Source organism: Tamandua tetradactyla, chromosome 14 (genome assembly GCF_023851605.1).
Source record: "Tamandua tetradactyla isolate mTamTet1 chromosome 14, mTamTet1.pri, whole genome shotgun sequence".
Lineage (NCBI taxonomy): Eukaryota > Metazoa > Chordata > Mammalia > Pilosa > Myrmecophagidae > Tamandua > Tamandua tetradactyla.
The window spans coordinates 58,833,384-58,846,835 of record NC_135340.1 but is presented as its reverse complement, the minus strand read 5'-3'; the positions used below and the strand labels follow the sequence as shown (position 1 = coordinate 58,846,835).

Here is a 13,452-nt window from a genome sequence, read left to right as displayed (position 1 = left end):
AAAAAAAAGGAAGTTTTGTCTGTGCAACAACTGAAATTAGAGCTTTTTACTTTCCTGGTAAAAGTATAAAATTCAGCTCCCATTTTCCAGGATTCCCTTGCTAGTTTAGGAAAAAAAATGATGTGTCTATTAACACACCAGCCATCATTATACTGATACCATTCTCCCATTTATAATTGTGTATATGCTAAGTGATACTGTAGAGGCATCACCATACTGTAGTAGAAGAGACAGTACTGTGGTCAATTAAGAATCCAGTGAAATATTTCAGCTTACATCTCCAAAAATGAAGAGGAAGACATTAAGATCAAGATTAAAATTATACAGTCACTGGGGTGCATGGGTGGATCACTGGTAGGATGCTTGCCTTTCATGCAGGAGACCTGGATTTGATTCCTGGACCATGCACCAAAAATATATATATATACATTCATTGACAATAAAATCCTATTTCTTACAATGATGCATACAAATGTTTGATGATGCTCCAATTCTAAAAACCTGATCTTAAAACATTCAGCTAATAACTGGGGACATTTATGGAACTGGTATGATTTTCAGAAGAAGAACTAAAAGAAATAAGATTTCTACATTAATGTTCAGTTTGTTTTATTAAATTTTATAATCCTATAAAGTCTTCTCTGAAATTTGTATTTGTCTAAGATGACTCTAAGATATGCTTTTAAGGACAAAATTCTAAAAAGTTGGTGGAGGTGGCATAATTGAATCTCTCTGAACCCCAAAGTAAATACAGACAGAGCACGAAAGAGCCAACAAAACCTAAAAGATAACTTTCATATTTTCTTAAACAATATAATCCAGTTTCTCTGGAGTAGATTTTTCCCTTTCGTAAGTGAAAGAGATCTGATATGTTAATTTCATCATTTTCAGCCATGCAATTATGCCTTGAAAATGCCTTTTTAAATCTAACGATCCACTTGTAATTACTTAAAATTTTATTTTAAAACATTAGTAAATTCTAAGATGCATGGGTGGTTCAGGGGTAGAATGCTTGCCTTCCATGCGGGAGACCTGAGTTCGAGTCCCAGACTATGTACTCCCCCAAATTAAAAATAAATAAATTCTAAAATAACTTTTTAGTTAAAAAAATCAGATTATTTGTTGAAAAATCTGATATTTTATTGCAAAATAAGAGTACTTATTGTGCTTCCACATATATGCAAGAAAAACTTAGAGAATTTCAAAACAATTATCTATTGAATCATAAGGATATTATATAGATTACAATATGTACAACTGTTGAAGTGGCTAGTATGAACACAGAAGTTTGAGCACAACCTGAGTGAATCTCTGCAAATCTATTATTTTAGGAAACTTTAGAAAATACCAAAATGCACAAGCACACATCCATTAGCTCTCAGAGTGATGACATCATCATACATAATATGGTTTATAGAAACCACACTCATGAGAATGAAAATGGAAAGTGTTTTCTGCCTTTTCTGTTAGGTAAGTAGTTTATATTATGCAACCCCCCTGAGAAGGTGTGGAGGTCCCATAAGGATTCCTCAGACCACAGGTTGAGAACTGCTACTCTAGAAATTACAGTACGCATTTTTATTATAATCTAACTTTAAACATAGGAAACCTTAAAACTATATTAATTCCATTTACTTCCACCTTTTGTTTACTAATTGTATAATACTTTACTTCTATATATTCTATAAACCCACAAGTTTATTTTTGCTTCAAACAGTCGATACTGTTTGTGCTGGTTTGAAAGGATGTATGTCCCCTAGAAAAGCCATGTTTTAATCTAAATCCCATTACATAAAGGTAGAATAATCCCTATTCAATACTGTATGTTTGAAACTGTAATCCGATCATTTCCCTAGAGACGTGATTTAATCATGAATGGCTGTTAAACTGGATTAGGTGATGACATGTCTCCAGGCATTTGGGTGGGTCCTGATACATTTGTGGAGTCCTATAAAAAAGGAAACATTTTGGAGAATGAAAGAGATTCAGAGACAGCAGAGAATGCTGCAGCACCACGAAGCAGAGAATCCACAAGCCAGCAGCCTTTGGAGATGAAGAAGGAAAACACCTCCCAGAGAACATCACGAAACCAGAAGCCAGGAGAGAAAGCTAGCAGATGATGCCGTGTTCGCCATGTGCCCTTCCAGCTGAGAGAGAGAAGCCCTGACTGTGTTCGCCAAGTGCCTTCTCACTTGAGAGAGAAACCCTGAACTTCATCAGCCTTCCTCAACCAAGGTATCTTTACCTGGATGCCTTAGATTGGACATTTCTATACACTTGCTTTAACTGGGACATTTTCTCAGCCTCAGAACTGTAAACTAGCAACTTATTAAATTCCCCTTTATAAAAGCTATTCTGTTTCTGGTATATTGCATCCCGGCAGCTAGCAAACTAGAATGCTGTATAAAATACTATATTATATGTGTGTGTGTGTATTTGTTACTTGATATTTATTCATGTTTCTATCTTAGTGGTGTTAATTCCCACTACACACTGAGGATTCCACCTGATATTATTTCTCATATGCCTAAAGAACTTCTTAGTATTTTTGTGCAAATCTGCTGGAAGTGAATTCTGTCAACTTCTCTGTCTCAGCATGTCTTTACAATGAATGGTTTTACAGAAACTTTTTACCTGTGCACTCATCAATTTTCTTACAGTTGTATATCTATATTTTCTGAGCATGGAGTGCTTATAAAGATGTCTAATTGTGCCTGATATAACAGAAATATTCAAATAGTATTTGTGTTGTCACTTCAAGCAATCAGAATTTAAAGAAAAAATTTTTAATATTTTAAATGTACAAAAAATGAGCTTGTTAAAAGCCAAAAAGTATTACAGCTTTTCAAACTGAACAACAAAAGCCACTGTGTCTTATAGAGTAAATTACTGCATTGCATTGGCTGAAAAAGTGACATAATCTCTGACATAAATCCTTCAACAGAGGAATGACCAACAAATTATATATGCAGTTAACATAATTACTAATAACTATTAACTGTAACTATTAATCTAATTTGGGTATATACTAGATATTTTCTCAAAAATTAACACAGCATGCCTATCACTTCAAGGAAAACTGACAATTACTGCTGCTAATGGTAAAATTCATGTCTTCAAGCAAAAATTAGAATTTTAGAAAATTTGAATCTGCCACTGTGAGCTTGACAGCTTATCAATACTTGAGGAATTCATTCATGAGCCTGGTGATGATGTTAACAAATCTGATGTATTTTTAAGTTATAAAATGAAATGTGACAACAAGTGGAAGTTCTGTATAACTAAGCAAATCAATGTTTTCCAAATAACTAATCTATGATGTTACAAAATCATGCATAGGTAAAAGATCCATTCCAAGTGAAAAACAAATAGATTTTAATGTAACAGAGCAAGAAAAGATCACTGATATGGTTTCATATTCATACCACTTGTCCAGTTGATGTAGTATCAAAGCAGAATATCCATAATTCATCTGAAAATGGTAATAAAAAACTCCTCCCTTTAACAAATGCATGGGTGAGAATGTTTTTTCCTTATATACTTCAATGATAACAACAAACTATTTTCTGTTAAGTCACCATTAAAGAGATTTGCAAAATGTAAATGCCAAGCTTGCCACTAATTTTCTTTCTGTTTCAAGAAGACAGTTATATTTGCATTAATATGTAATGGGCTTATGATAATATTTATAAATAAAAAGGTATTTTCAAAACTCATCAGTTTAATTTCTAACCATAATAATTATTGGCAGATATAATCCACATAAATACAAATATTCTTTGCAGTCTTTAATGATTTTTAAGACTATAATTGGGTCTTGAGACCAAAACTTTTATGAGTTGCTTACACAAATTAAAATTCATCCTAAATGACATGAACAAGACAATAGAGTAAAATACTCCAAGATTGTGCCCCACCCCTGCACAGAGCTTTTAAACAATTAGCAAAAATGGGCAGATCTGTCTCCCATATATATGAAAACAGTTAGAATGGTAGTAATTGGGTAAGCGCTCAATCAAAAGACAGGTAACTTAAATACACTAAGAGAAACTTATGTTATTGTTGGTTCTTCCAACACCTCTCCCTTGGATCATGAGGCCCATGGTTTCAGTGAAGACTGTAGTCCTGGTTCTGGAGGGAGGAGAGTAACCCCTACCAATATACTCAGATACAAGTATGTCACTATTAATATATCTGATGGCAACATGAAAGACTGAACTAGTATACTATGCTAATAAACGAGACAATGAAGATGACTTCCTAAAAATGCATAAACAACCAATACTGGCTCAAGAAGAAATAGATGACCTCAACAAACCAATCTCAAGTAAAGAGATTCAATCAGTCAACAAGAAGCTCCCCCACAAGAAAAGTCTAGGACCAGACGGCTTCACATGTGAATTCTAGAAATGCATTAGCCATTAGGGACATACAAATCAAAAACACAGTGACATACCCACTAGAACGGCTATTAGTAATAAAGTGTTGGCAGGGTGTGGAGGAATAGGAACCCCCATGCATTTTTGATATAGGAATGTAAAATGGTACAGCTACTATGGAAAACAGTTTGGTGGTCCTCTGAAAGTTAAGTATAGAATTACCATACAGCCTGGCAATCCAACTTCTAGCTATATGCTGAAAGCAGGGACTCAAATATACATTTGCATAGCAATGTTCATAGCACCATATTATTTACAATAGTAAAAAGATGGAAGCAACCCAAATGTCCATCAATTGATGAATAGATAAATAAAATGTGATATATACATACAATGGAATATTATTCCTGTAAACAGGAATAAAGTTCTGATATATGCGACAACTGGATAAACCTTGTAGACATCATGTTGAGTCAATTAAGGCAGACACCAAAGTATAAATATCTTATGTTCTCACTGTTATGAAATAATAAGAATAAGCAAATTCATAGAGTCAGAAATTAAAATACAGGTTACAAGGGGTCAGTGTGGAGGTAGGGAAAGCGGAGTTAATAATTTAATTGAGACAGATTCTGTTTGGGGTGATGGAAAAGTTGTGGTAATGGACAGTGATGATGATAACACAACACTGTGGATTTAATTAAGAGCAATGAATTGTAATAATTGAACATGGTGAAATGGGAAATTTTATGTTGTTTATATATTAGTATAAGAAAAATAAATTTAAAAATTTTTTAAATTAATTAAATGGATCAAAAAGCTAAATTTAAGAGCTACAACTATAAAACAGGAGTAAATTTTCATGACCTTGAAATTGGCAATGGAAATTTTGGACATGACACCAAAAGTACAAGCAATAAAAGAAAAAATAAATAGGACTTCTTCACTATTTAAGTTTTTGGGCATAAAAGGACACTATCTAAAACGTGAAACAAGAACCCACAGACTGGGAGAAAATATCTGCAAGTGACGTATCTGATAAAGGACTTGTGTCTTAAGTATATAAAGACTGCTTACAGCTTAACAAAAAAGATTAAAAAGAAATAAAACAATTTAAGAAGTGGGCAAAGGGCAGTGTGATGATGGCTTGGTGGCAGAATTCTTGCCTGCCATGCCAGAGATCCGGGTTTGATTCCTGGTGCCTGCCCATGTTAACAAAAAGAAAAAAAAAAGTGGGGACAAAAGTTTTGAATAGGTATTTTACCAAAGAAGATGTACAATGGCCAGTAAGCACATGAAAAAAACCTCACTCATTAGACAGTACCAAAATGCAGATCAAAATTACAATAAGATATTAATTCACTGTGATGGTTATATTTTGGTGTCAACTTGTCCAGGTGATGATGCCCAGTTGTCTGGTCATGCAAGCACTGTCTGACCGTTGCTGCAAGGATATTTCATGGCTGGTTGATAAACTAGAAGTCTGGCTTATAAAATCATCAGTCAGGTCTCCTGCAATTGAGATAATCCAATTGTTGAAGACTTTTAAGGAAGAAGAAAGTTTTCATTGTTTCTTCAGCCAGCAAGCCTCTCCTGTGAAGTTTACTGAGACCCTTCATGGAGCTGCCAGCTTCACAGCCTGCCCTACATATTCTGGACTCTTTCATTCCCACGGTTGTGTGACGTACCTTTATAAATCTCAAACTTACAGATATTTCCTGTTGGATCTGTTTCTCTAGAGAACCCTATCCAATACATTCACAAACATTAGAATAGCTGTAATCCAAAAAACAGGTAAACGTGTTGGTGAAGAGGTAGAGAACCTGAAACTCTCATAAACTGCTGGACAGAATATAAATCATGCAGTCACTTGGAAAATAGTCTGGCAGTTCCTCAAAAAGTTAAACATAAAGTTATCATATAACTTAGTCACTCCACTTCTAGGTATATACCCAAGAGAACTGACAATGCCAAAACATGCAAATATTCACAGCAGCATTGTTCAGAAGAGTCAAAATGTTGGAACAACCCAAATGTCTACCAACTATGAATGGATAAACAAACAAATAAAACACACACACACACACACACACACACACACAATGGAATATTACTCTGTAATAAAACAGGAATGAAGTATTGTTATAGGCTACAACATGGATGAGCCTTAAAAATATTATGCTAAGTCAAAGAAGCCAGGCACAAATGACTACATATGGTATGATTCCATTTATATGAAATGCTCAGAATAGGCAAATCTATAGAGGCAAAGTTGGTTAGTGGTTGCTTAGGGCTGGGGAGATGGATATGAGTGGACTGATAAGTAATGGATACAGGGATTCTTTTTGGCTGCAGAAATTCACAGGAGAGAAGCAATGTAACACATACAAAGGAACCTCAGTAAGATAAAATCCTGATTTCTCAGCAAAAAAGATAAAAGCAATGGGATACAGACTGAAAGTGTTGAAAGCAAAACACTGCTAACCAAAAATTCTATATCTGGCCAAACTGTGTTTCAAAAAGGAGGGAGAGATTAAGATGTTCCCAAATAAACAAAAGCTGAGGGAATTTATCACACCACTAGACTGGTTCTAAAAGAAATGCTAAAGAGTGTTCTGCAAGTTCTGTCTAACAACAGACAACAGATTAAAACTGCGTATAGAAAAAAAATTTCTGATGAGGGTAACAACACGGGTAAATATAAATGCCAGTGCTATTCTATTTTTAGTTTTTAACTCCACATTTGAATTCCTACAGGATCTAAAAGCAAATCCATACAATGGATGGCTAAATCAGTAGTCTGAGACTCTATGTAACTTGTTACAAGAACTCTATAAAGGTGGGGGGACAGAGGGTATGGGAACATAGTTTGTGTATACTATTGAAGTTAAGTTGGTACCAAAGCAAACAAGATTTAGGATACTATTATTATCATTATTAGTGGGATTTAAATATAAGCCCCATGGTAAATAATAGAAAATACTGGAGAATATGTAAGCTCATAGAGATAGAAATTAGAGCATAGGCTACCAGTGGGAGAGATTGCGGAAATAAGGAATTAACGCAAAAAAGAGTATAGGGCTTCTTTTTGGAATGATGGAGATGTTTTAGAAATGGGAGGTGGCGAAGGTACTGCAACATTGTGAGTGATTAACTGATCTGAATGGTTTACTTAGGAGTGGTTGTGATGGGAAGGCTTACGTTGTATACATATTTCCATAATTTTAAAAAGAGAGCAACTAAAGAGACAATGACAACTAAAGGCAATACACGATCCTGACTTGGACCCAACAAGGGAGATGAAAAGGCTCAAAAGGATACTACTGGTACATATGAAAAAAACAGAGTATGGACTACAAGCTTTATACAAATGTTAAATTTCTTAAACTGGGTAACTATGCTTTTTTGTCTTAGGAAATGAACATGTTATATTAAGCGTTCAAGGAGCATGTCTACAACCTACAGTAAAGGAACTGATTAATAGACAAAAAGATAAATGGATGGATAGACAGATGGACAGTTAGAATCATTTTATCTCTGGCATTTGACTGTTTGATTATAATGGGCAGCAGTGTGTGACTATATGGCTTTATCCTGTTCAGAGGTTGTTGTCTGTCATGTCTTTTGTTAAATATGGGAAATTTTTACCCACTATTTCTTTCAATATTCTCTCTGCCCTTTCTCTCTTCCTTCTCCTTCTGGGACTCCCATACGTGTATACTGGTATGGCTGATGGTGCCCCACAGGTTCCTCAGGCTCTGTTCACTTTTCTTCTGTACCTCAGAGTGGATGATTTCAAGTTCACTGATTTTTTTCTTCTGACAGCTCCATTTTGCTGTTGAATACATTTAGGGAATTTTTTAAATTTCTATTATTATGGTCTTCAGTTCTGTGTGGTTCCTTTTCATAATTTCCATCTCTCTAATGATATCCTCTTTGTGTTCATCTGTCCTTTCACTTATTTCCTTCACTTCTTTATTTTTCTTTTAGTTCTTTGAGCGTATTTAGTACCATTTTAAAAAATCTTTGTCTAGCAGCTCAGGTCTTGTCTCCTCATGACAATTTCTCAAGCTTTATATCTTGTTTTGGGCTCTCGCTTCCTATTTCTTTATATGTTTTCTAATCTTTTGTTGAAAACTGGACATTTTGTAATTTTACACATATCACTGGAATTTAAACTCTGAGGAATTGCTTCCTTAAGCTTTTATATCCAGCTAGTGTTATGAAAGTACTTTCCTTAAATGCCAGAATAGTTAGAATGATAAGGCAAAGGCAGAAAATACTAAAAGTGATGGATCCGGGTATGGGAGGGGTTGGGATATGTTAAGACTTCTTTTAATGGGTTTGTATTATTTTTGTAACTGTCCTCTAAATTTGAAAATATTTCAAAATTATAAATTAAAATAATTTTGTACTATATGAAGAAAGCAAGATAACATTATATATATATATTTTATTTTTATTTTTTTATTTATTTATTTTTTTATTAATTAATGGAAAAAAGAAATTAACCCAACATTTAGAAATCATACCATTCTACATATGCAATCAGTAATTCTTAACATCATCACATAGATGCATGATCATCGTTTCTTAGTACATTTGCATCGGTTTAGAAGAACTAGCAACACAACCGAAAAAGATATAGAAAGTTAATATAGAGAAAAAAATAAAAGTAATAGTAGTAAAAACAAAACAAAACAAAACAAAACAAAAACCTATAGCTCAGATGCAGCTTCATTCAGTGTTTTAACATGATTACTTTACAATTAGGTATTATTGTGCTGTCCATTTTTGAGTTTTTGTATCTAGTCCTGTTGCACAGTCTGTATCCCTTCAGCTCCAATTACCCATTATCTTACCCTGTTTCTAACTCCTGCTGGACTCTGTTACCAATGACATTAACATTATATTTTGTTTGTATATTTTGGTTCAGTTGATTGTATGGTTAGACCCAAGGATACAAACAGGCTGAAAGTGAAAGGTGCAAAAAGTTATTCCATGCAAACAGTATCTAAAAAAAAGTTGGAGTAGCTATACTAATATCAGATAAAATAAGCTTTAAAAGCAAAGAAGGACTTTATATATTAATAAAAGGGTCAATCCACCAAGAAGAAATAACAATCATAAACACATATGCACCTAACCAGGGTGCTTCAAAATACATTAGGCAAACACTAGCAAAAATAAAGAAGAAATAGATGTCTCAACAATAACAGTTGGAGACATCAATACATCACGCACATCAACAGATACAGCATGGAGACAGATCAATAAGGAAATAGAGAACTTGAATCATTTGATAAAGGAACTAGACCTAACAGAAAACTGCAACCCACAATAGCAAGATATACATTGTTCTCTAGTACTTATGGATCATTCTCAAGGACAGACCACATCTTGGGTCACAAAACAGTCTTAATAAGTTTCAAAAGACTGAAAATACACAAAGCACTTTCTCTGATAACATAATGAAGCTGGAAGTCAACAACAAGTGGACAACTGGAAAATGCACACGTTTATGGACGTTAAGCAACACCCAATAAAGCAGTGGATCAAAGAAGAAATTGTAAAAGAAATCAGTAAATAGCTAGCAACGAATGAAAGTGAGAACACAACAGATCAAAACTTATGGGATGCAGCGAAGGCAGTGCTGAGAGGGAAATCTATAACCCTAAATGCCTACATTTAAAAGGAAGAGCTAGAACCAAAGACCTAACTACACACCTGGAGGAATGACAAAAAGAACACCAAACTAATCCCAAGACAAGCAGAAAAAAATAAATAAAGATTAGGTAGAAATAAATGAAATTGAGAACAACAACAAAAAACAATAGAATCAACGAAACAAAAAAAAGTTAGTTCTTTGAGAACATCATAAGCCCTAAGCTAAGCTGATTAAAAAAAAGATCAAATAAATAAAATCAAATAACATTCAAATAACAAACAAGAGGAAGGACATTACTACTGACCTCACAAAAATAAATAAGATCATAAGAGGATATTATGAACTGTATGACAACAAATGAGACAAATTAGATGAAATAGACAATTTTCTAGAAACAAATGAACAATCTACACTGACTTCAAAAGAAACAGAAAATCTCAATAAACCAATCACAAAGATTGAAAGAGTCATCAAAAACCTACCAACAAAGAAAAGGCCAAGACCAGATGGCTTCACAGGTGAATTTTACCATCATTCCAAGAAGAATACCACTTCTTGAACTCTTCGAAAAAAACTGAAGAGGAGGGAACAATGCATAACTAATTCTAAGAAGCCAACATCATCCTAATACCAAAACGGATACGAAATCCTCACCAAAATACACAAATCAAAGTGAACTGCACATTTAAAAAATTATACAACATGATCAAGTGGATTTTATCCCATGTGTCGTTCAATACAAGAAAATCAATTAATATCATACACCACATTAACAAATCAGAGAAGAACCATATGGAATCAATGGATTATCTCCACTGATGTAAAAAAAAGGCAACTGACAAAATCTAATCTCACTTGTTGATAAAAACATTTTGAAAAACAGGAATAGAAGGAAACTTTTCAAATGATAAAGGGCATATATGAAAATTTCACAGCTAACATCATACTTAAAGGTGAAAGATTTAAAGCTTTCTCTCTAAGGTCTAGTATAAGACAAGGATGCTCAATGTTGCCACTGTTATTCAACATTGTGCTAGAAGTTCTAGCTAGAGCAATGAGGCAAGATAAACAAAAGGCATCCAAATAAGAAAGTAAAACTTTCACTATTTGTAGATGGTATGATCCTGTACCTAGAAAGTATTGAGAAATCTACAATAAAGCTACCAGACCTAATAAACAATTTCAACAAAGTGGCAGGATACAAGATTAAAACACAAAAATCATTAGTTTTTCTATATACTATTAATGAACAATCTGAGGAAACAAATTCCCTTCACAATAGCAACTAAAAAAATCTAAGATCTAGGAGTAAACTTAACCAAGGATGCAAAGGACTAGTATTCAGAAAATTATAAAGCATTGCTAAAAGAAGTCAAAGAAGACCTAAATAAATGGAAGCACATTTTGTGTTCATGGAATGGAAGGATAATTGTTGTTAGGTGTCAATTCAAGCCACGAGTAACAGATTCAATACAATACCCATCAATAGCTCAATAGCTTACTTTGCAGAATTGGAAAAGCCAATTACCAAATTTATTTGGAAAGGTAAGGGGCTCTCACTTCCTGGCTTTAAGACATATTACAGGGGACAACCAAATCAAAAGACTGAGCCTTTGATTTTGGGGTCTATCCTTTTGAAATTTATCCCTACAAAGGACAGGCTAAGCCTACATAAAATTAGGCCTAAGAGTCACGCCTACAGAACCTTTTGTTGCTCAGATGTGGCCTCTCTAAGCCAATGCAGCAAGAGAATTCACTGCACCCCCCTCCCCCCCACTATGTGGACATGACTCCCAGGGGTGTAAATCTCCGTGGCAACATGGGACAGAAATCCTGGGATGAGCTGGGACCCAGCATTAGAGGATTGAAAAAACCTTCTCAACCAAAAGGGGGAAGAGAGAAATGAGAAAAAATAAAATGTCAGTGGCCAAGAGATTTCAAACAGAGTTGAGAGGTTATCCTGGAGGTTATTCTTGCACATTATATAGATGTCCCTTTTTAGTATATGGTATATTGGAGCAGCTAGAGGAAGTACTTGAAACTACAGAGCTGTATTTCAGTAGCCTTGTTTCTTTAAGATGATTGTATCATTATACAGCTTTTACAATATGACTGTGTGATTGTAAAAACTTTTTCTTTTAATTTCATAGGGCTGTGTTGGTTTGAAACTGATACGTATCCCAGAAAAGCTATGTTCTTTTAAACTTAATCCAATCTTGTGGGGGCAGACCTAATGTAGGGTGGGATCTTCTGATTTGGTTGTTTCCATGGAGAAGTGACCTACCCAATTATGGGTGTGGCCTTTGACTTGATGGAGCCGTGAAGGCACCCATTCGAGGTGAATTTTGATTAGTTCATTGGAGTTCTATAAGGACTCCACACAGAGCAGAAAGATGAAACCATTCATGGATGGTTGGAGATACAGAAGGAAAACCTCCAGCAGAAGCTAGAAGGACCCACAGGAGCTGACAGAGCCATTGTGAAACCAACCCAGGAAGGCCAGCAGACTTCATCATGTGCCTTTCCATGTGACAGAGAAACTTGAATGCTGCCTTTCCTCTGAGAATCTATCCTTTTTTTGGTGCTTTAATTTGAACATTTTCATTGCCTTAGAACTGTAACTTGTAACTTAATAAATCCCCTTGATAAATGCAAAACAAAGCATATTACAAAGCTACAATGGTAAAAACAGTATGGTACCGACATAAAGCTAGACATACTGACCAATGGAATTCAGGGTTCAGAAATACATCCCATTTATGGTCAACTGATTTTTTTAACAAGACTGCGAAGACCACCTGTTCTAGTTTGATAGCTGCCGGAATGCAACACACCAAAGTCGGACTGGCTTTTAATAAAAGGGGATTTATTTTGTTGGTTCTTCAGAGGAAAGGCAGCTAACTTTCCACCGAGGTTCTTTCGTACATGGGAAGGCACAGGATGGTCTCTACTGGCCTTCTCTTCAGGCCCCTGGGTTCCAACAACTTTCCCCGGGGTGACTTCTTTCTGCATCTCCAAAGGCCTGGGCTGAGCTGCAGGTGCCGAGATGAGGAATGCCGAGCTGCTTAGGCTGTGCTACATTGTGCTCTCTCATTTAAGCACCAGCCAATTAAGTCAAAAGTCATTCATCGCAGCAGGCCCACCTCCTAGACACTGCAGATGTAATTAGCAACAGATGAGGTTCACGTACCATGGACTCAAGTCCACAGCAACAGAACTAGGTGCCTTCACCTGGCCAAGTTGACAACTGAATCTAACTGCCACACCACCTAACTAGGACACAGATGTCTCTTTAAGAAATGGTGATGGCCTTAGATGCAACTCACAGCCAAGAATGGAGAAACAGTGATTCCAAGCTGACACTTGGCTGCAGCAGCCTAAGCTGCAGCAGCGTACCAAGCAGCC

At 35.2% G+C, this 13,452-nt stretch overlaps 1 protein-coding gene and 1 long non-coding RNA gene across 6 annotated transcripts in view; one reads left to right on the top strand and one right to left on the bottom strand.

The window, feature by feature from the left end:
• Positions 1-3,694, top strand: part of LOC143656045 (uncharacterized) — a 56,309-nt gene extending 52,615 nt beyond the window's left edge. Inside the window, exon 6 of the long non-coding RNA XR_013162373.1 lies at positions 1,857-3,694. This is a non-coding gene — a long non-coding RNA (uncharacterized LOC143656045). The remainder of the gene's footprint in view (positions 1-1,856) is intronic.
• Positions 1-13,452, bottom strand: part of CTDSPL2 (CTD small phosphatase like 2) — a 93,587-nt gene that overhangs the window by 40,805 nt on the left and 39,330 nt on the right. The window lies entirely within an intron of this gene.